At 33.4% G+C, this 22,066-nt stretch overlaps 1 long non-coding RNA gene across 1 annotated transcript in view; it reads right to left on the bottom strand.

Annotated features, from left to right (window-relative positions):
- Positions 1 to 21,607, bottom strand: part of LOC137651967 (uncharacterized) — a 73,519-nt gene extending 51,912 nt beyond the window's left edge. Inside the window, exons 1-2 of the long non-coding RNA XR_011046148.1 lie at positions 21,370 to 21,607; positions 9,187 to 9,416 (exon numbers count right to left, since the gene is read on the bottom strand). This is a non-coding gene — a long non-coding RNA (uncharacterized lncRNA). The remainder of the gene's footprint in view (positions 1 to 9,186; positions 9,417 to 21,369) is intronic.
- Between the last annotated feature and the right edge of the window lie 459 nt (positions 21,608 to 22,066).

Raw genomic sequence — 22,066 nt, forward strand, 5'->3', positions numbered from 1 at the left:
TCTACGCTCACTCCTGATATGTTTCTTAGATGAGCTGGCAGCGCATTAAATAGTCACTGCATCATCGATGCTGGTGCGTAGTGGATTAATGTCCTGTGCGCCATCCTGAGTTTTCCTGGTATAGTTTTGGGCACTATTAATCTACCTCGGCTTGCTCTTTCTGATATTTTTAGCTCCATGATGTTTTCAGTAATTCCTTCGATTTGCTTCCATGCTTGTATTATCATGTAGCGTTCTCTTCTCCTTTCTAAACGGCATAGTTTTAAAAATTGCAGTCTTTCCCAGTAGTCAAGATCCTTAACTTCTTCTAATCTAGCAGTATAGGACCTTTGTATACTCTCTATTTGTGCAATAACCTTTTGGTAGTGTGGGTACCATATCACATTGCAGTACTCGAGTGTACTACGTACATGTTTTGTAAAGCATAATCATGTGTTCAGCTTTTCTTGTTTTAAAGTGTCTGAATATCATTCCCATTTTTGCTTTACATTTAGCCAACAGTGTTGCTAAATGGTCGTTGCATAACATATACCTGTTTAACATTGCACCAAGGTCTTTAATTGCTTCCTTGTTTGTGATTGTCTAGTTATTAGGTCCCCTGCATGTACATACCATTCCTTCTCTGTTTCCATGGTTTATCGATTCGAATTTACCAGAGTTAAATACTATCCTATTTATCTCCGCCCATTCATATATTTTGTTTAGATCTCTTTGTAGTGAGTTCCTATCTTCATCACAAGTAATTTCTCTACTTATTCTTGTGCCATCAGCGAAACTTCTCACTACAGAGTTTTTAACATTACAGTCCATGTCCGAGATCATAATAACAAACAGCAGTGCAGCTAATACCATACCCTGTGGCACGCCAGATATTACCTGATCCTCATCTGATTTCTTGTCATTTGCAACCACTATCTGTTTTCTGTTTTGCAGAAATTCTTTTACCCATTTTCCTATCTTTCCCACAATATTATGCTTTCTCATTTTTTCTCTAATATGTTATGGTGTACCTTGTCAAAGGCTTTTGCAAAATGTAGATAGATCATATCTGTGTCTTTTTCATTTATCATATTTTTTTATGTATTCATAGTGTGCTATCAGTTGGGTTTGTGTACTTTTTCCGGGCACAAAACTGTGCTGACCTACATTAAATAGATTATTCTTAACCAAATGACTCATTAATTTCTTCTTTATTACCCTTTCATACACTTTCATAATATGCATGTTAGACTAACAGGTCTATAATTGCTTGCCTCTAGTCTTGATTCACTTTTGAAAATAGGGATTATATAAGCTAATTTATGTTTAACATATATCTCGCTCATACCTACACTTTGTCTTAGCAGTATCACAAGCGGCTTTGCGACAGTGTGTGCAGTTTTTTTTAACAAAATCGCTGGAACTCCATCTGGTCTGGCCGCCGATCCATTTTTAATTTTTCTTTTAGCCTGCACAATATCTGCTCCATTAATATCTATATCCGTTAGATATTCACAATTTTTTTCTCTCATTTCTGTTTCATTAATCTCATTCGTAATTCTTGGCGTGAACTCACTCTTATATTTTTCTGCTAATATGTTGCACATTTCCTTTTTTTTATTCGTTAACCGTCCTTCAAATCTTAGAGGATCTATTTCTAATCTCCCTTTATTCATCTTTTTTGCATAGGAGTAAAGTAAATTGTTTTTTTATATATATATTTTGAAGTGTCCTTTCTTCTAAGTCCCTTTTTTCATTTTCTTTCGATTTTATAATCTTTTTTTTCTTCATTTTCCATCTTACTTTTTATTTCCATCATTTTCCATGCATTTTTTTCTTTTGTAAGATTTTTCTTCCACTGTCTAATTTTCTGAAATAAGATCCTTCTGTCTCTTGGTATGCATGTCTGATGTTTATCGTTTTTTTTTTTTTTTTTTGGTACATATTTTTCAACAATTTTCTCCAGTATTTTGTACAGTATATCCGTATTTACCTGTATATTATCACTTACGAATACATTTTTCCATTCTTTGTTCAATTCATTTATTTTTGACCATTTTATATTCTTACTACAAATATTATATTTTCCATTTCCTTCCCATCGTTTTGTGCTTTGATTATCTCTGCGATCACTTGCTTTGGAATGGACTTTTAATTCTACGACATTGTGGTCTGAAATTCCCGTGTTATACGCTATTATTTCTTCAACATAATTCACCTCATTTGCAAATACTAAATCTAGGACATTGTCCTTTCTTGTTGGAATGTGATTTATTTGTTGCATATTATGTTCTAATAGCATATCTTGAAGCTTTTCAAATTGTCCCTTATCTTCTGCGCTACTATTATTCTCTTTTTTATATGTATATATACAACCACTTTCTTCTATCCATTCTTTCCAATCCACGAAGGGAAAGTTAAAATCTCCGGATAGGAGTATATTACCGTCTTTATGGTTTCTACACATATCATCTATTTTTTCTATTATTATGTCAAACTCCTTAGTATTTGGGGGTCTGTAAACTACAATATTCACTAGTTTTTCATATTCAAATTCTACCGCAATCAATTCACATGCTATGTTGCTGTATTTTTCACAGACTTTTCCTTGATTTATGCCTCTTCCATATGTTGGGTTCCCCTTGATTCCTATTTGTTCTGTCTGATCTATATGTTTGGAAACCCTTTATCTGGTCATCACTGCCAGTCTCTTCGGGATACCATGTTTCACTTATATTCAATATATCTATTATTTCAATATGGGTTAGTTCTTCTAAGAACTCTCTTTTCCTTTTAGAGTTACTCGTTACTAAACCCTGAGCATTCATCACTATTATGGTTTGTGTTTCATCCCCATTATTTAATATTGGTAATAATATGGATTTTCCAATGTTTCCTTCCTGTTCTGGTATGATGTTTTTTTCTTCATTTCCAGGAATTCTGCCATTAAAAAAATCCAACTTTTCTATTATATTTGCTCTTTCGCCTTCATATTTATTTTTGTGTGCATACCTGCAATTATGCCCATATCTGCACCAACCTCTGGCATTATAGATGCATTTTTTGTAGTTGGGCTCTAATTGTGCATATTTGGGTTGAAAGGCATCATATCTTGGGGCCTTTTGTGCATAGCGCGGTATATACTCGTCTTGTTTTTTTTTTTTCTATTTTTTTTTCTATTTTTGTTTCATTTTTGTTTTCATTTTTCTTTTCTGTTTGCTGAGTTTTCTGACTTTCATTCACGGTTGCAGGATGCATATATCGACAATTTTTGTTGAATTTGCATCCTTTTCCTTCTTTCAGTTTTTTGCATATTTTTAGATGGAGATCTCTGCATTCGTCTCCATATCCGTCTAAATATGCACATTTATCATATATTTCATAATTATGGCATATCTTTGGATGCTCGTAGTAGCATCTTTCACCAAATCTGCAATTCCCTCTTTTCAGTGAATTGCAGACTATATCTTTCTTTTCTTTTCTTTCTGGTACTTGCTCTTCCCTGAAAGTATGTAGGTCCGGGTAGAGTCTCTTGAGTCTATTACTTGTTTCCATCTGATAATTTATTTCTTCTTAAGTATGTTGTTGGATGGCATCATATGTTGCATCAATGATTTCCTCTGCATCCTGACACATATCCTGTTCATTTTTTCTCTTCTTCTTCTTCTTCTTCTTCTTCTTCTTCTTCTTTATCTTCAACTATCAGTAGATTCAGTCTCGACTTAATTATATTTTCTATCCAGATTAAGCACGAGCCGTATACCTTTGTGTCTTTATTTTTTATTTTATGTTGCACTTCAGCGCAAGTAGGATGTGTTGGTACATTACATGCATCGCATTTCCTGATAAGCTGTTGTGGATTAATAATGGAATACCACATCTTACATGTATTTCACCATTTTGGCATTCTTTTTCCCAATGCATCAAACAGCATATTCACCATATTGAACTTCTTATTGTTCTTTTATGGAATGTGTTGATTGATGTAAACTTTTTTTATAAGTCTCTTTATCACCTGGATTTTCTTTGGAATTTCTTCTAATATTTTGCTGATGCTCTCCACAGACATGCTTCAGTTTGTTGGATCTTATTGTTTCAATATGTTTGAGAATATATTTCCGTCACAGTGGTTGGAGCTACTAGCGACCTCTGTTACCAAATGGTCTAGTTCTTGTTTCGCCAACTCATGGAATTTACTTTTGCTGATTGCAGCAATGTCCCTCCAAGCTTTGCCTGTGTTATAGAGCGCCATTTTGATCAGATTTTTAGTAATTCACAAGATAACTATCCTCTGCCGATGTTTTATCCCACTTTTCTGACCTCAAACTAATCACCGACTATTCACGAAAACTTGTAGCTATATGGCACTCGATAGCCTTTTGTTATCCGCATTAAATCAGTTTATTTATCGGGTCACAAAAGTGTACTCGCTCACCGGCATACAGAAACACGAGAGAGAGAGAGAGAGAGAGAGAGAGAGAGAGAGAGAGAGAGAGAGAGAGAGAGAGAGAGAGAGAGAGAGAGAGAGAGAGAGAGAGAATGTCTTCGTCATGTTAATGGGAGAATAATATTGATTTTTTGGCTGTTATATTTGTGAGAGAGAGAGAGAGAGAGAGAGAGAGAGAGAGAGAGAGAGAGAGAGAGAGAGAGAGAGAGAGAGAGAGAGAATGTCTTCGTCATGTTAATGGGAGAATAATATTGATTTTTTGGCTGTTATATTTGTGAGAGAGAGAGAGAGAGAGAGAGAGAGAGAGAGAGAGAGAGAGAGAGAGAGAGAGAGAGAGAGAGAGAGAGAGATACGGTAAAATTGAGAAATCATATTCCAAATACACTGTTTGAACAACAGTTATTTTAATCAAAAATTCTACGTAAAAATCTACTGTTCTCAGCCGTGTTTCTGTAAATACAGGTGACCGTAATTTTTACCCAACGATGTTATTAACTTTTACGGGTTGGTGACCTTAATATCATTCCTTAACATCAATATATCCGTTTTTAAAACGGTAAATGTCTGGCAATATTTATCCAAGGATTTTTCCCGTTTTTTTTTTTTTTTTTTTTACGTGGCAACATTTATTCTGGGATTTTTACCGTATTACTTAGTGGCAACACTTATTCCAGGATTTTCATCGTTTGGTTTCACGTGGCAACATTTATTCTAGGATTTTTACCGTATTACTTAGTGGCAACATTTATTCCAGGATTTTTACAATTTTTTTTTACGTTGCAACATTTATTCAAGGATTTTTACCGTATTTTAGGTGGCAACGTTTATTCCAAGATTTTTACAGTTTTTTTTTTTTTTACGTTGCAACATTTATTCCAGGATTTTTACAGTTTTTTTTTACGTTGCAACATTTATTCCAGGATTTTTACAATTTTCTTTTACGTTGCAACATTTATTCAAGGATTTTTACCGTTTTTTACGTGGCAACGTTTATTCCAAGATTTTTACAGGTTTTTTTTTTACGTTGCAACATTTATTCAAGGATTTTTACCGTATTTTAGGTGGCAACGTTTATTCCAAGATTTTTACAGTTTTTTTTTTACGTTGCAACATTTATTCCAGGATTTTTACAGTTTTTTTTACGTTGCAACATTTATTCCAGGATTTTTACAATTTTTTTTTACGTTGCAACATTTATTCAAGGATTTTTACCGTTTTTTACGTGGCAACGTTTATTCCAAGATTTTTACAGGTTTTTTTTTACGTTGCAACATTTATTCCAGGATTTTTAGTTTTTTTTTCTTACGTTGCAACATTTATTCAAGGATTTTTACCGTATTTTACGTGGCAACATTTATTCCAAGATTTTTACAGTTTTTTTACGTTGCAACATTTATTCAAGGATTTTTACAGTTTTTTTTACGTTGCAACATTTATTCAAGGATTTTTACCGTATTTTACGTGGCAACGTTTATTCCAAGATTTTTACAGTTTTTTTTACGTTGCCACATTTATTCAAGGATTTTTACAGTTTTTTTTTTTTTACGTTGCAACATTTATTCAAGGATTTTTACCGTATTTTACGTGGCAACGTTTATTCCAAGATTTTTACAGTTTTTTTTACGTTGCCACATTTATTCAAGGATTTTTACAGTTTTTTTTTTTTTACGTTGCAACATTTATTCAAGGATTTTTACAGTTTTCTAAAGTGGCAATATTTATTCTAGGATTTTTACCGCATTCTTACGGCAAATTTCAAACAGTGTGCCTAAATGTTGATGGAAATCTGATTAATAATATACAAAAAAAAAAAAATTAAGAAAAATTGCTAAAGCAGAAACTTCGCCAAGAACGCCCCATCTCAAGAAAGGTCCTGATTTGTTAATTATTCAGAAAATAGGTTTACATGATTAATTCCATTTCTGATTTCACTCAGGGAAAAACTAATCGCTAATATTTTTGAAGAATGTGGTTAAGAGCCTCATTTCTTATCTTTAAATCTTGAATCGAGAAATTTACGACTAAATCGAAAGGGGTTAACCGGTGTTTTTAACATGTTTAAGGTTTAAAGGTCGCTCATGAATGGCAGAGGAAAGGAACAGTAACAATGCCCTAGAAGATGATCATATATACATATGGTCAGTGCCCAAGCCCCCTTCTCCACCTCAGCTATGATCAGTGAGGTTTAAAGGTCACTCATGAATGCCAGAGGCAAGGGACAGTACCATTACGCTATCAAGCAGGGCAATACCCTAGAGACTGACCATATTACATATGATCAGCGCCCAAACCCACTCTCCACCCAAGCTAGGACCAAGGAGAGCCAGGTAATGGATTGCTGATGACTCAGCAGATAGACCTATAGGCTCCCCTAAACACCCCATCCTTAGCTCACAAGGATAGTGAGGGTGCAGCGACCAAAGGAACTTACCAGATTGAGCGGGACTCGAACCCCAGTGTGGCTATCATCAGTCAGGGACGTTAACACATCGGGTACCACAATCCTAACACAGTTAATTAGACGAAATGAGAATGAAAAAATTAAGGGAGGAATTTTTTAGATACTATAACTGTCTTCAAAATGTACACTGTTAAAGATTTGCCATAAAAAAACGGTAACTAGAGGGGCACTTAGTAGAGCGCAGACCTCCGCCGCTGCAACTTATTTCTAGACCTTGACCTTGACCTTTGACCTTACCATGTATTAATGGGCGTGCATTTTCTTACACTCAAATGTGAACAAGTTTGAAGTCTCTGTGACAACGATGTCCAAACTTATGGCTGATTACGTGAGTTGGACATTCTGTTGGACATTTTGCTTGACCGTGACCTTGACCTTTGACCCTGACCGTCCAATTAAATCATTTCCAGCTTTTTACATAACAGTTAATCCCTGCAAGTTTCATTACTCTACAATTAAAATTGTGGCCAGGAAGCTGTTCATAAACACACTAACAGGGGCAAAAACATAACCTCCTTCCAGCTTCGTTGAGTTAAAAATCCTTGATTAATTGTCAATAGGGTTTTACCGTTTTAAAAATGGATATGTTGATGTAAAGGAGTGATATTGCGGTCGCAAAACAGTAAAAGATAATAAAATAGTGTGAAATTACGGTCACCTGTATTTTACTGAAATACGGATGAGAACAGTATATTTTTACGTAGAATTTTCGATTAGAATTTAGGTTTATTTTAAGTGTATAACACTGAAATTAGGAGTACGTGAAAATTCATAGAGATTTTATATATTATTAGTTGCAATGTCCGTAATTTAGAAAATTTTTATCTGACACGAAGAACTAATGTTTTAGCGAATTTTCATATGTAGCTAAATATATGCCCTCCTCGCCCCGGGCACGCAAACAAAACCAGAATATCTTTTATATGCCTAAAAAAAAAAAATCAAGCGAAAGGAGTCCTTATAATGAATGATAAATTTTCTTCCACTAATCAAAGAAAAAGCAAATTAAAAAATTGTAATATATATCCATAATTTGAAAAGTCTTTATTGGTGGCAGAGAAACGAATTGATATTTTAAACGAATCTAGAATAATAGAAAATATATATATTTTTTTTTACTAAGAAAATAGATAAATGAAAATAAATATTTTATGTGAGTAAATGCCGAAATGAAATGAAACAAATGAATCCATAATGAAAGAAAATATAGTTTCTTTCACTAAAGAAAATATTGAATAAATACAAATATTCTTCTATGTAGATAAATACCATAAAAGGCAAAGGAAACCATAATAATGAAAAATATAGATTCTTTAACTGAAGAAAAGAATAATAAATAAGAAACAAATATTCTCCTATGTACATATACACAATGAAAGAAAATATAGTTTCTTTCACTAAAGAAATAAATATTCTTTTATGTAGATAAATACCACAAAAAGAAAACGATACCAGAATAATGAAAAATATAGTTTCTTTCACTGAAAAAATAAACAAGATAATAAGTAAATAAACAAAAGAAAAGACTCGCCGAAAAAAGAAACAAAAAATAAGTAAATAAACAAAACAAAAGACTCACCGGAAAAAGAAAAAAATAAGTAAATAAGCAAAAGAAAAGACTCACCGGAAAAAGAAACAAAAATAAGTAAATAAACAATAGAAGAGACTCACCGGAAAAAAGAAACAAAAATAAGTAGATAAACAAAAGAAAAGACTCGCCGGAAAAAGAAACAAAAAATGAGTAAAAAGATAAAAAAAAAAACTCACCGGATAAAGAAACAAAAAATAAGTAAATAAACAAAAGAAAAGACTCACTGTAAAAAGAAACAAAAAATAAGTAACAAAACAAAAGAAAAGACTCACTATAAAAAAACAAAAACAAGTAAATAAACAAAAGAAAAGACTCGCCGGAAATAGAAACAAAAATAAGAAAATAAACAAAAGAAAAGACTCACCGGAAAAAGAAACAAAAATAAGTAAAAAAAAAACAATAGAATAGACTCACCGGAAAAAGAAACAAAAATAAGTAGATAAACAAAAGAAAAGACTCACTGTAAAAAGAAAAAAAAATAAGTAACAAAACAAAAGAAAAGACTCACTATAAAAAACAAAAAACAAGTAAATAAACAAAAGAAAAGACTCGCCGGAAATAGAAACAAAAATAAGAAAATAAACAAAAGAAAAAACTCCCCAGAAATAGAAACAAAAATAAGAAAATAGACAAAAGAAAAGACCCGCCGGAAAAATGAAATAAATAAAAAAGTAAAAGACTCCATAAAGTACATACTAAAGTACATACCTCTGCTCTCGCCATACATAAAAACACGGCGTAATTGTAGTTTTCCACATCTGGCGAGAACCAGGATCTACGAAGGAACTCTAGTAGCGGATTTAGCCAGGATTCACCTCCTTCCTTTGCTTATTAGACTTCCGGTTGCTTCCTGTCCTGTTGTTGGGTATATAAGATGGTGGGATTTGGACTTGGCTGTCAGTCGATAAACTCCCTTCATCCAAGAGACAGTGTCAATTCTGTAAATTCGAAAGTCATGAAGTTCTTGGTAAGTATAAGCTATATGCTTCACTTTTTATTTCGAAACACTTTACACACACACATATATATATATATATATATATATATATATATATATATATATATATATATATATATATGTGTGTGTGTGTGTGTGTGTGTTTGTGTGTGTATATATGTATATATATAAATATATATATATATATATATATATATATATATATATATATATATATCAGATACTTATATTTTAATACATATTACCTATATATATATATATATATATATATATATATATATATATATACATATATATATATATATATATATATATATATACATATATGTATATATGTATATATAAAGAATATATAATATATATATATATATATATATATTACATATTGGCTATATACATATATGTATATGTATATATATAAAGTATATATAATACATATATATATATATAGTATATAATATATATATATATATATATATATATATGCATAATTTATAATCTCTAAAATTGAGAATTGACATACAAGCTTTTTATTCGCTTACTATAAAATTCTATTTAAATTTATCTTCGGGTTAACATAGAATCACAAAGATTGGAATAACACAAATAAGGAATTCCGAGCCAATCTCCCCTGTCTTTACCAATTATAGCAATATATTTGAACACAAACAAATACAAGAAGTATATTAAAATACTTATTTGCTATTAAAATACGAAACTATTCAACTCATGCTGAATTAAGAACAAAAACCGAAAACTATTTCTTGAAAGATATTTATATTTTTTGCAGGTGGCATTACTTCTCATTGCATTGACGGCAGAGGTAGTGATGAGTGATCCAGCTCCCCATTATTACCATCCAAAGAGTTACCAGCGTTACCAGCATTACCATCATTACTATCCTCACCGTTACTATCATCCCTATCATCATCCACACCGTTACAACCATCATTACTTTCCTCATCATGATTCGCTTCTCCCACGCCACGACAAATGGCCTCTGAAGGGCAAGGCCGTTGCCCAACACCCCGGAGGAGGGACTTCGTACGTCAGCAATCAGGTCTTCGGCCTCAGGGGCAAGAGGTCAATAAACTATGGACCAGAGGTGACGAACCTGGTACAACAATCTGCCAACTATGGACCAGAGATGACGGACCAAGTCTTCGGTCTCAGGGGTAAGAGATCAACGGACTATGAACCGGGTGTGGTGAAACTGGTACAATCAAGAAATGGAGCAGATATGACGAACCTGGTACAATCAGCCAACTATGGACCTGGTATGTCGAACCTGGTACAATCAAGAAACTGTAGACCTGATATGAGGAACCCGGTACAACCAGCTAACTATGGCCCGGGGGTGATGGACCAAATCTTCGATCTCAGGAGAAAGACGCCAGAGGACTACAATTAAGAGGTCACGAAACAGATTTTCGATCTTCGTGCAAAGATCCCAGAAGAGATTAGGTCACAAGTGATGGACCAGGTCGCAAGTCTGCAAGGAAAGGGATCAGCTGACTTTGGACCTGACCAGGTCTTTGGGGTTCAAGGGAAAATAGCCAGACTACTATTCACCGGACTGACAATCCAAAATTCGATCTCCAGCAAAAAAAAAATAGCGGATAATTATGTTTAGAAAGTGACAAGAGGAATATTTCAATTCGAGAATAAGAGATAAACTTAGCCTACTATGTGCAAGAAGTTTGATTTTATCTTAACTTATACCATATTGTTTCCTATTGTTTTGATAACATATGGCATAATACTTTATATTCGAAGGAAAATAAATTTATAAATTTGATAAGTTTACTATTTATTCCTTATATCTTATATTACTGTATTCTTTTTCAGTTAATTAAATCTTATAGATACGTTTTTATAGTTGAAGGGGAACACACCAGACCACAGTGTGTGAACACCCTGTAATTGTGTACATTGTATATTTCATATGCTTAATATGAGTGTATCTTGTATGTTTGTGAGTGATTATTATCAAAACATTTTCTCAAACAATAAAACATCCATTAAAATAATTTAGAAATCAAGAGAGAGCATAACACAAAGAACAAAATCTCTCTCTCTCTCTCTCTCTCTCTCTCTCTCTCTCTCTCTCTCTCTCTCTGAAAAAAGGTGAACACAGGATCATAATATGGGCAATTATCTCGTAATTTTATATTTTCCATCAGCAGTCACCAATTGTAAAGTTAATTGGTCCACATATCAATCAGTAATTAACGGGAATGGTACACAGCTAATGGGAAATCACCACCTAATTACTAACGATTGTTATTAACCATTAACCGTTTGTTGTTGAATATGTATTAGTCGTCACTGTTGAGTTACAAATTGATATCTGCAACGCGAGCTTCTATCTTTGAAGGGGATGGAAAAAGGACGTTGATTTTACTTGACTTGGGTAGTGTCATAGTCTTCCACTGTCTTGGGGTGGAGTTCTCTTGCTTGAGGATACACTAGGGCACATTATTCTACATTGTTTCTCTTTCTCTTGTTATTTTGAAGTGTTTTTAGTTTATATTAGAAAGATTTACTTTAATGTTATTATTGTTCTTAAACTTCTCTTGTGGTTTATATCTTTATTTCCTTTCCTCACTGGGCTATTTTCCTTGTTGGAGCCCTTAGGCTTATAGCATCCTGCTTTTTCAACTAGGGTTGTAGCTTAGCAAGTAGTTGGTGTAGTAGTAGTAGTAGTAATAATAATAATAATAATAATAATAATAATAATAATAATAATAATAATAATAATAATAATAATGTGACTTGAAATTTTTTTCAAGGAATTGATGTGGAATTGGTGAGAATCTAAGAGATTTTTACATCGAAAATATCAACGCTCTAAGGATGAAATAAATACTCAAAACAAATTTGTAAATTGTAGAGCAAATCTTATTCAAGTTAATAACTTAGATAAAACTAACCTGTTGAACCATATCTGTGTTTTAGTAGCGCGTTGAAACTTCAGTTACTGTTTTGTTTTATAACTAACTCTTTGAATTTCTTTATGAACTTTAGGGAAGATTGGCCTTTTTTCCACTGAGTAGTTAACAAACAAAACACATTGATTGTTTTAATGACTATTGATCGAAGGAGGTAAGAAGTCCATACCATATACCTCTAACAACCTTCCTTCCACTCGTGACTCATTGGACTGGTTATCTCCTGCTTTTAATAAATAAATCCTCCTACTGGTTAATCTTCTGTTTTTAATAAATAAACCCTCGCACTGGTTAATCTCCTCCTTTTAATGAAAAAACCCTCCCACTGGTTAATCTCCTACTTTTAATAAATAAATCCTCCCACTGGTTAATCCCCTCCTTTTGATAAATAAATCCTCCCAATGCTTAATCTCCTCCTTTTAATGAATAAATCCTCACACTGGTTAATCTCCTCCTTTTGATAAATAAATCCTCCAAATGGTTAATCTTCTCCTTTTAATAAATAAACCCTCCCATTGGTTAATCTCATCCTTTTAATAAATATATCCTCCCCATGGTTAATCTCCTCCTTTTAATAAATAAATCCTCCCACTGGTTAATCCCCTCCTTTTAATAAATAAATCCTCCCACTGGTTAATCTCTTTCTTTTAATAAATAAATCCTCCCAATGGTTAATCTCTTTCTTTTAATAAATAAATCCTCCCAATGGTTAATCTCCTCCTTTTAATAAATAAATCCTCCCACTGATTAATCTCCTCCTTTTAATAAATAAACCCTCCCACTGGTTAATCTCCTCCTTTTAATAAAAAAATCCTCCCAATGGTTAATCTCCTCCTTTTAATAAATAAATCCTCCCACTGGTTAATCTCCTCCCTTTAATAAATAAATCCTCCCACTGGTTAATCTCCTCCTTTTAATAAATAAATCCTCCCACTGGTTAATCTCCTCCCTTTAATAAATAAATCCTCCACTGGTTAATCTTCTCCTTTTAATAAATAAATCCTCCCACTGGTTAATCTCCTCCTTTTAATAAATAAATCCTCCCACTGGTTAATCTCCTCCCTTTAATAAATAAATCCTCCCACTGGTTAATCTCCTCCTTTTAATAAATAAGTCCTCCCACTGGTTAATCTCCTCCTTTTAATAAATAAATCCTCCCACTGGTTAATCTTCTCCTTTTAATAAATAAATCCTCCCACTGGTTAATCTTCTCCTTTTAATAAATAAATCCTCCCACTGGTTAATCTCCTCCTTTTAATAAATAAATCCTCCCACTGGTTAATCTTCTCCTTTTAATAAATCAATCCTCCTAATGGGTAATCTCCTCCTTTTAATAAATAAACCCTCCCACTGGTTAATCTCCTCCTTTTAATAAGTAAATCCTCCCACTGGTTAATCTCCGCCTTTTAATAAATAAATCCTCACACTGGTTAATCTCCTTCTTTTACTAAATAAACCCTCCCACTGGTTAATCTCCTCCTTTTAATAAATAAATCTTCCCACTGGTTAATCTCCTCCTTTTAACAAATAAATCCTCCCACTGGTTAATCTCTGCCTTTTACTCAGTAATTCCTCCCACTGGTTAATCTCCTCCTCTTAATAAATAAATCCTTCCACTGGTTAATCTCCTCCTTTTAATGAACTAATCCTCCCACTGGTTGATCTCGGCCTTTAATCAGTAAATCCTCCCACTGCTTAATCTCCGTCTTTTAATAAATAAATCCTCCCAATGGTTAATCATCTCCTTTCAATAAATAAACTCTCCCACTGGTTAATCTCCTCCTTTTAATAAATAAATCCTCCCACTGGTTAATCTTCTCCTTTTGATAAATAAATCCTCCCACTGGTTAATCTTCTCCTTTTAGTAAATAAACCTTCCCACAGGTTAATCCCCTCCTTTTAATGAATAAATCCTCCCAATGGTTAATCTCCTCCTTTCAATGAATAAATCCTCCCACTGGTTAATCCCCTCCTTTTAATAAATAAATCCTCCCACTGGTCAATCTCCTCCTTTTAATAAATAAATCCTCCCACTGGTTAGTCTTCTCCTTTTAATGAATAAATCCTCCCACTGGTTAATCTTCTCCTTTTAAAATAATTGTGGAGTGAGGACGTGCTGAAGAAGTGCTCTGTTGAAATTTAACAACAATAGTGGCAAGTTAATAGTGAAAATCGTTAAGTTAATAATTTCCGACATCATTAAGTTATGTAAACTGGAATCAGCGTCATTGGAATACTAAATAGTGCAAAATTACATATTAATAGTTGATTACAACTAGGACACAGGTAAGAGTTACCAATTATGGTTTTCCTGACCCATTTGGACTTAGATATAGTGTAAACTACGAAAATGTTAGGAGCCATTAAGAAAATTAGAAGGAAACCTCATGAAAAGACTGAAACAGGAAAATCAGTTGAAGATGAAACAAATGAATTTCTACAGATAATGAAGAATACACCAGTATATGATAGTGACAACATGGAGGAAGGCGCCTGTGGAAGAAATGATGAATCAGCGAATGGATCGTTGGCTACCGTGGAATCTGATGACACTGAACTATGTGAGCACTGCAAGACTGTCGTTGCCAAAGAGGGAATTTGTTGTAATAGATGTCAAAAATGGTATCATATTGAAAACGAATGTTCTGGATTAATAGAAAATTTATCACAAGCTGGCAGAAGACTATTATGTAATGAACATATTTATTACATATGTAGAGATTGCACTGATAAGTTCAATGAGGATGTAGCAAACATACAAAGAAAAGTATTGGATGAAGAAGTCGTAATGTCCCATCATTTGGTTCAGGTCTTGATGAATAAAATAGAAGAAATGAAGGATAGCATGACAGAAATGAGAAATAAATTGCAAGAAACAAGAGATGAGATGCATGAATTAAGAAATGAAATGAAAGAATTAAAAAATGAAAAGAAAAGGAATGAAGATGACATAGATAGGAAGCATCTAACTGGCACATATGCTGAAAGGCTGAAATCAAAGAAAACATTGATTGTAAAATCAACTGATGAGGTGTCAGCAGTTAATAATAAGAAAACAATTATGACCAAATTAAAAGCCCAAGTTGAAAGTACTGCTGAAACAAAAGATGGCCACCTGATCATAAAATTTGCAGATAAACAGAACCTGGAGCAGGCAAAATCTGAATTGGAACAAGGTAATGTAAACAAGATCACTGTTACTGAAAAAGGAAAACTTAAACCGAAGATAAAACTTACTAATGTACCAGAAGATGATGATGATATTATTCAAAGTCTGAAGCTTAAGAACCAGTGGCTGAATAGACACATTGTAGAAAACGATGATCTGACTATCATAATGCAAGAAAATTCAAGAATGGATAAACATAAACACTATATTATAAAATGTACACCTAAGATACGTAAAGCAATCTATGAAAATGGAGATAAACTTAGTACCACATATAGAATATGTAATGTTTACGATCATTACATGCCCTACCAGTGTTACAAATGCCAGGAATTTGGGCATAGTGCAGTAAATTGCAAGAATAAACAGTCGTGCCCCAAGTGCGCGAGAGAACATAAAGCAGGTCATTGCAATGTTGTTGAAGTTAAATGCATAAATTGTGTGAGAAAGAACTATGATGACACAGAACATAAATCCTATGACAAAGTAAACTGTGAAGTTTATAAGCAAGAAATAATAAGAGCCAGAAACAATACTGACCATGGCTTCGATTAAGAAAATATTATGTAATCTAATAAATATACAATCCATTGGCAACAAAACTCATATCATTAAGGAAGTCGTAAGTGATCAAGATGTGGATATTTGCTTATTAACTGAAACTTGGTTGAGTGGTAATGTGAGTGACAGATCGAAAATAAATGAAATGACACCTAAATCTTATAACTTTTATCATGAACCAAGAGAAAACAAAAGAGGTGGTGGCATTGGAATCTTAATAAAGAAATCATACAAAGTTACAGTAAGAAATCATCTCGTAGTTAATTCATTTGAATATATGAATATTAAAATTTTATCTCGAAATGTAAATCTACAAATAGTTATACTCTATAGACCACCGTGCAAAAGCAAAAGAATGTTTCTAGATGAATTTAATAACTTACTAGATACATTGAATGACAATCGAAATATAGTTATATGTGGTGATTTCAACCTACATCTCGATAACAGAGTAGACCCATATGTCAATGAATTTAGAGAATTGATTGACAACCACGACCTTGAAAACATAGTGTCTGAACCAACAGCTCAGTCTAATCATATACTAGATCTAGTTATAGTAAACAAAAACAACAACATCATACTAAATATGGAGATTGAACCTGACTGCTCTATATCCCCAATGCATAAGTTGATGTCTTTTGAAATAGACGTTAGAAAAAATAATGCAATACAGAAGGAAATCACATACAGAATTAAGACTAATTTTGATCCAAAAGAGTTCATTGAACAAAGCCTAGAGGATATAAAAGAGATAACACCAGTCTGTAACTGTGAAGAGAATCACACCCTTGTAGAGGGACAATCCTGTATAAACTGCATTACTGATAGAAGTAAAACTATACTTGCAACTAATTATAATAATAGGTGCCCGGAAATAACAAAAATAATCACAATTAAAGAAAAATCGAACTGGTTTGATAATGAATTACACGAAGAGAAAAAAAGAAAAAGAAAAATGGAGGATAAATGGAAAAGAAATAAAAATAATGAAAACTGGCAACATTACAAAGCAGCTAGAAATCGCTACAATTACCTTATCTTAGTTAAAAAAAAGGCCTATTATAAAAAAGTGTGCAATGAAAATGACCCAAGGAAAATACATAAGAACCTAAAGAAACTATTAGGTCTAAAGACAGAAATAGTGTTGCCAGATATAACTAATGATCCTAAATGCCTAGCAAATGGTTTTATTAACTATTTTGAGAAAAAAATAAATCAAATCTGCTCCAGTTTTCACAACATCAGCACAACAGAGCAAAGGAATACATCAGCAACAGGTGTAAATAAGCTAAAGGTATTCGAAGAGTTAAGTCAGAGTGATTATATGAGAATAATAAAGAAAGTAAAAAAAACCTACTGCGGAAATGATCCATTTCCAATTAATGATATAAAAGATGCAGAAAATTTCACTAGACTACAAGAGACCTACCGAAACATGGTAAATATGAGTCTAACACAGGCAGTTTTCCCTGGTTGTGAAAAAGTTGCGTGTATCAAGCCTGTGTATAAAGGAAAAGGTGATGCAGACAATTTAAGTTCATATAGGCCAATATCAAATCTGTCGTATTTTTCGAAAATTATTGAAACTGCTGTACACGAACAAACCTGGAAATATCTGAAAAAATCTAATGTCATACCTGATGATCAATCTGCATACAGAGAAAATTACTCCACAGAAACAACAATATTGGCGATAAAAAATGACATAACAGAAATTATAACAAATGGCAAGTGTTGCATTCTTGTAATGCTTGATCTAAGTGCAGCATTTGATACTGTAGAACATACATATCTGATGGAAGACCTTAAAGCTGTGGGCATCGTAGAACGAGCACACGACTGGTTTGTGAGTTATCTTGAAAAGCGCAAAGTTAAAGTAGTAATATCAAATGTTGAATCTGAGACAAGAAAACTAACCAAAGGGGTGCCTCAAGGCAGTGTACTAGGTCCTCTCCTGTTTGAAATTTACACGATTGAACTGGCAAATATACTTGAAACTCACAGAGTTAAGTTTAAAATATACGCTGATGATACACAATTCTATTTCCCAATAGAATCAGTCGATGAAGCTAAAAGAAAGATACATGAAATAATGAATGACATTAAGGCTTGGATGTTAACAAAAAAGCTCAAGCTCAATGAAGACAAAAGTGAATGTATTATTTTTGGAAATGAAAAAGATATAAAAAGAGTCGAATGCTTCCAAAGAATTGAAATAGGTCAATCGATCATTGACCTAAAGAAATCTGTCAGGAATCTTGGAGTAATCATGGATAATAGACTGACAATGAACGAACATATAAATAACATGGTAAGAAATTGTAACTATCATATTAGAAACATAGCATTTATTAGTAAATACTTAGATGAAAAATCTATGGCCATACTCATTTATCACCACATATTTTCAAGAATTGATTACTGCAACTCACTGTTCTATGGCTTACCAAATTATCAGCTGAAGAAAATTCAGAGAGTACAAAACAGAGCCGCCAGATTAATAAAAGGACTACACAATAGGGAAAGAATTACCCCTGCACTAATTAAGTTACACTGGCTACCGGTAAAAGCGAGAATTGAATACAAGCTACACTTACTAACGTTTAAGATACTGAACCAAAATGAACCAAAATATCTAAAAGAATGCCTGAATAAACTAGAACTAGGAACAAATGTTAACACAAGACACATGAGTGAAAAACATAGGCTATCTGAACCAAGAACAAATAGTAAATTTGGTGAAAGGGCTTTTAGCTACTGTGCGCCTAGACACTATAATAAACTGCCAACTGAAATGAAGGACCTAAAGGGAGCAATTGAGTTTAAGAAGAAACTAAAGACATTACTTTTCACAAGATCATATGATTTGGAAGATGCTACAATCAAAGAATTGTATAAGTTATAATGAAAATGTTTCGATAGATGATTAATATGGACCCGCCCGAGAAGTAGTTCACTCGACTTCAGTGGAGGGTTGGATTTAAACCCAAAACAAGTAAACAAGTAAGTAATAAATAAACCCTCCCACTGGTTAATCTCTTCCTTTTAATAGATAAATCCTCCCACTGGTTAACCTTCTCCTTTTAATGAATAAATCCTCCCACTGGTTAATCTTCTCCCTTTAATAAATAAATCCTCCCACTGGTTAATCTCCTCCTTTTAATAAATAAATCCTCCCACTGGTTAATCTCCGCCTTTTAATAAATAAATCCTCCCACCGGTTAATCTCCGCCTTTTAATAAATAAACCTTCCCACTGGTTAATCTCCTCCTTTTAATAAATAAATCCTCCCACTGGTTAATCTCCTCCTTTTAATAAATAAACCCTCCCACTGGTTAATCTCCTCCTTTTACTAAATAAATCCTCCCACTGGTTAATCTCCACCTTTTAATAAATAAATCCTCCCACTGGTTAATCTCTGCCTTTTAATAAATAAACCCTCCCACTGGTTAATCTCCTCCTCTTAATAAATAAATCCTCCCACTGGTTAATCTCCTCCTTTTAATAAACAAATCCTCCCACTGGTTTATCTCAGCGTTTTAATCAGTAAATCCTCAGACTGGTTAATCTCCTCCTTTTAATAAATAAATCCTACCATTGGGTAATCTCCTTCTTTTGATAAATTCTTCCACTGGTTAATCTCATCCTTTCAATAAATAAATCTTCCCAATTTTTAATCTCCGCCTTTTATTAAATAAATCCCCCCGCTGGTTAATCTCCTCCTTTTAATAAATCTATCCTTCCACTGGTTAATCTCCTCCTTTTAATAAATAAATCACCCCACTGACTAACCATTTCCTTTTGATAAATAAATCCTCCCACTACCTCAACTACTTCGACCTCCAATCCCACGCAGCCTCTGGTCAAGGGGCCATGCTGGCATAGGGCCATTTTAATCTAAAGTTTTAAATAACTTTAGCTTCATTTTTAGACTAAGGTGTAACTTATCCAAGGGACAAGACATAGGTTCCAAAATGGCTCGTTGAATCTCATCAGTTTGAAGGTTAAAAGACCATTCATGAATGGCAGAGGCAAGGGATAGTGCATGGGACAGTGACTTTGCCCTATCGAGCAGGACAATGCCCTAGAGACTGACCATATTTACATATGATCAGCACCAAAGCTAGCACCAAGAAGGGCCAGGCAATGGCTGCCGATGACGCAGCAGATAGCCCTATAGGCTCCGCCAAAAACGTCCCCCACCACCAATCTTAGCTCACAAGGATGGTGAGGTTGCAGCGACATAAGGCACTAGGGAGTTTGAGCGGGACTGTAGCCCCAGTCTGACGTTCACCAGTCAGGGACGTTACCGCATCGGCCACCACAATCCTAAAAGGATCTTGATGTTAATGATTTATGGTAATCATCACCTTCATTATGAAAATGATGGCGGTATTGGTATGATTGGTGTGATAGTTATTTGAATGATAACAGTAGGAGCTGTATCACAATTTATGGTTGTTAGCACAAACGATAACATTATATGAACTTTAGATAGAATTTGTTAAGTGTAAAGTTGTATAAAAAGAATGAAATTCAAATTCCTTGAATAAACATTGTGTATTTATTCCGCTAATTTTCCTTGATGATAAGGATATTCTAAGAGTTAAAGAAAATGGATGCGTGGAATAAAGCGGGAACCATGTAATTGAGTAATAGAAAACGGACATGATCTTCAGGCAAAAGCTTCCTGGACACAATCTTAATTAAAGAGTAATGAAACTTGAAAGGATTAAATGTTATGTATAAAGGCTGGAAATGATGTAGTTTTGGGCAGTCAAGGTCAAAGTCACGGTCAAACAAAATGTCCAATTCACGTAATCAGCCATACGTTTGGACATCGTTGTTACAGAGACTTCAAACTTGGTTCATATTTGAGACACTCATATTTGGACATTTCGTTTGACCGTGACTTTAACCTTTGACCTTGATCTTCCAAAATTTCATCATTTTTAGCTTATTACATAACTCTTAATTCGTGCAAGTTTCATTACTCCACGATTAAAATTGTAGCCAGGAAACTGTTCACAAACAAACACACACACAAATTACAAACACATAAACAGGAGCAAAAACATAACCTCCTTCCAACTTCGTTGGTGGAGGTAATAAACAAAGCAAATAAGAAATGTTCAAAATACTCTTGTATATCTAAATAAAAGAAGTAAAGCAAACGAAACCGGAACAATGACAAAATATGTCGTTCCTCACACCTAAAGAAAAAAAAGGCTTATCCATAAATGACATACCTCTCCCCATACATCCAAAAGCTTTGCGGTAACTGGCGGTACATAATTGTACAGTTCCGAGTCCCTCGCTGGAATCCAGGATCTGAGGAGGACCTAAAGCGGATGTTGGTAGAACGCATCTCTTGCCTTCGCTCCTCGGACTTCCGGTTACTTCCTGTCCTGTTTCTGTATATAAGAAGGAGGTCCCTGGACTACGACGTCAGTCGAGAGAGAGGCCTTGTATTCAAGAAACCGTGCCAGCCTGCCAATTCGAAAGTCATGAAGTGCTTGGTAAGTAAATAGTTATACAACTTATTCTTCAAACACATTATATATGTTTATAGAGAGATGGATATAGTTACACACACACATATATATATATATATATATATATATATATATATGTATACATATGCATATATATGTATATATATGTATATATGTATATATGTGTATATACCGTATATATACATATATATACATTTATACATACAGTATATATATATATATATATATATATATATATATATATATATATATATACATTGCATGTATATATATACATAAATACATATCTGCATACTGTAGGTATACATATGTATAGATAATTATATGTTTGAAGTGCTTGGTAAGTAAATGGTTATACAACTTATTCTTCATACACATTATATATGTTTATAGAGATGGATATAGTTACATATATATATATATATATATA

This window comes from Palaemon carinicauda, chromosome 13, assembly GCF_036898095.1.
Source record: "Palaemon carinicauda isolate YSFRI2023 chromosome 13, ASM3689809v2, whole genome shotgun sequence".
NCBI lineage: Eukaryota > Metazoa > Arthropoda > Malacostraca > Decapoda > Palaemonidae > Palaemon > Palaemon carinicauda.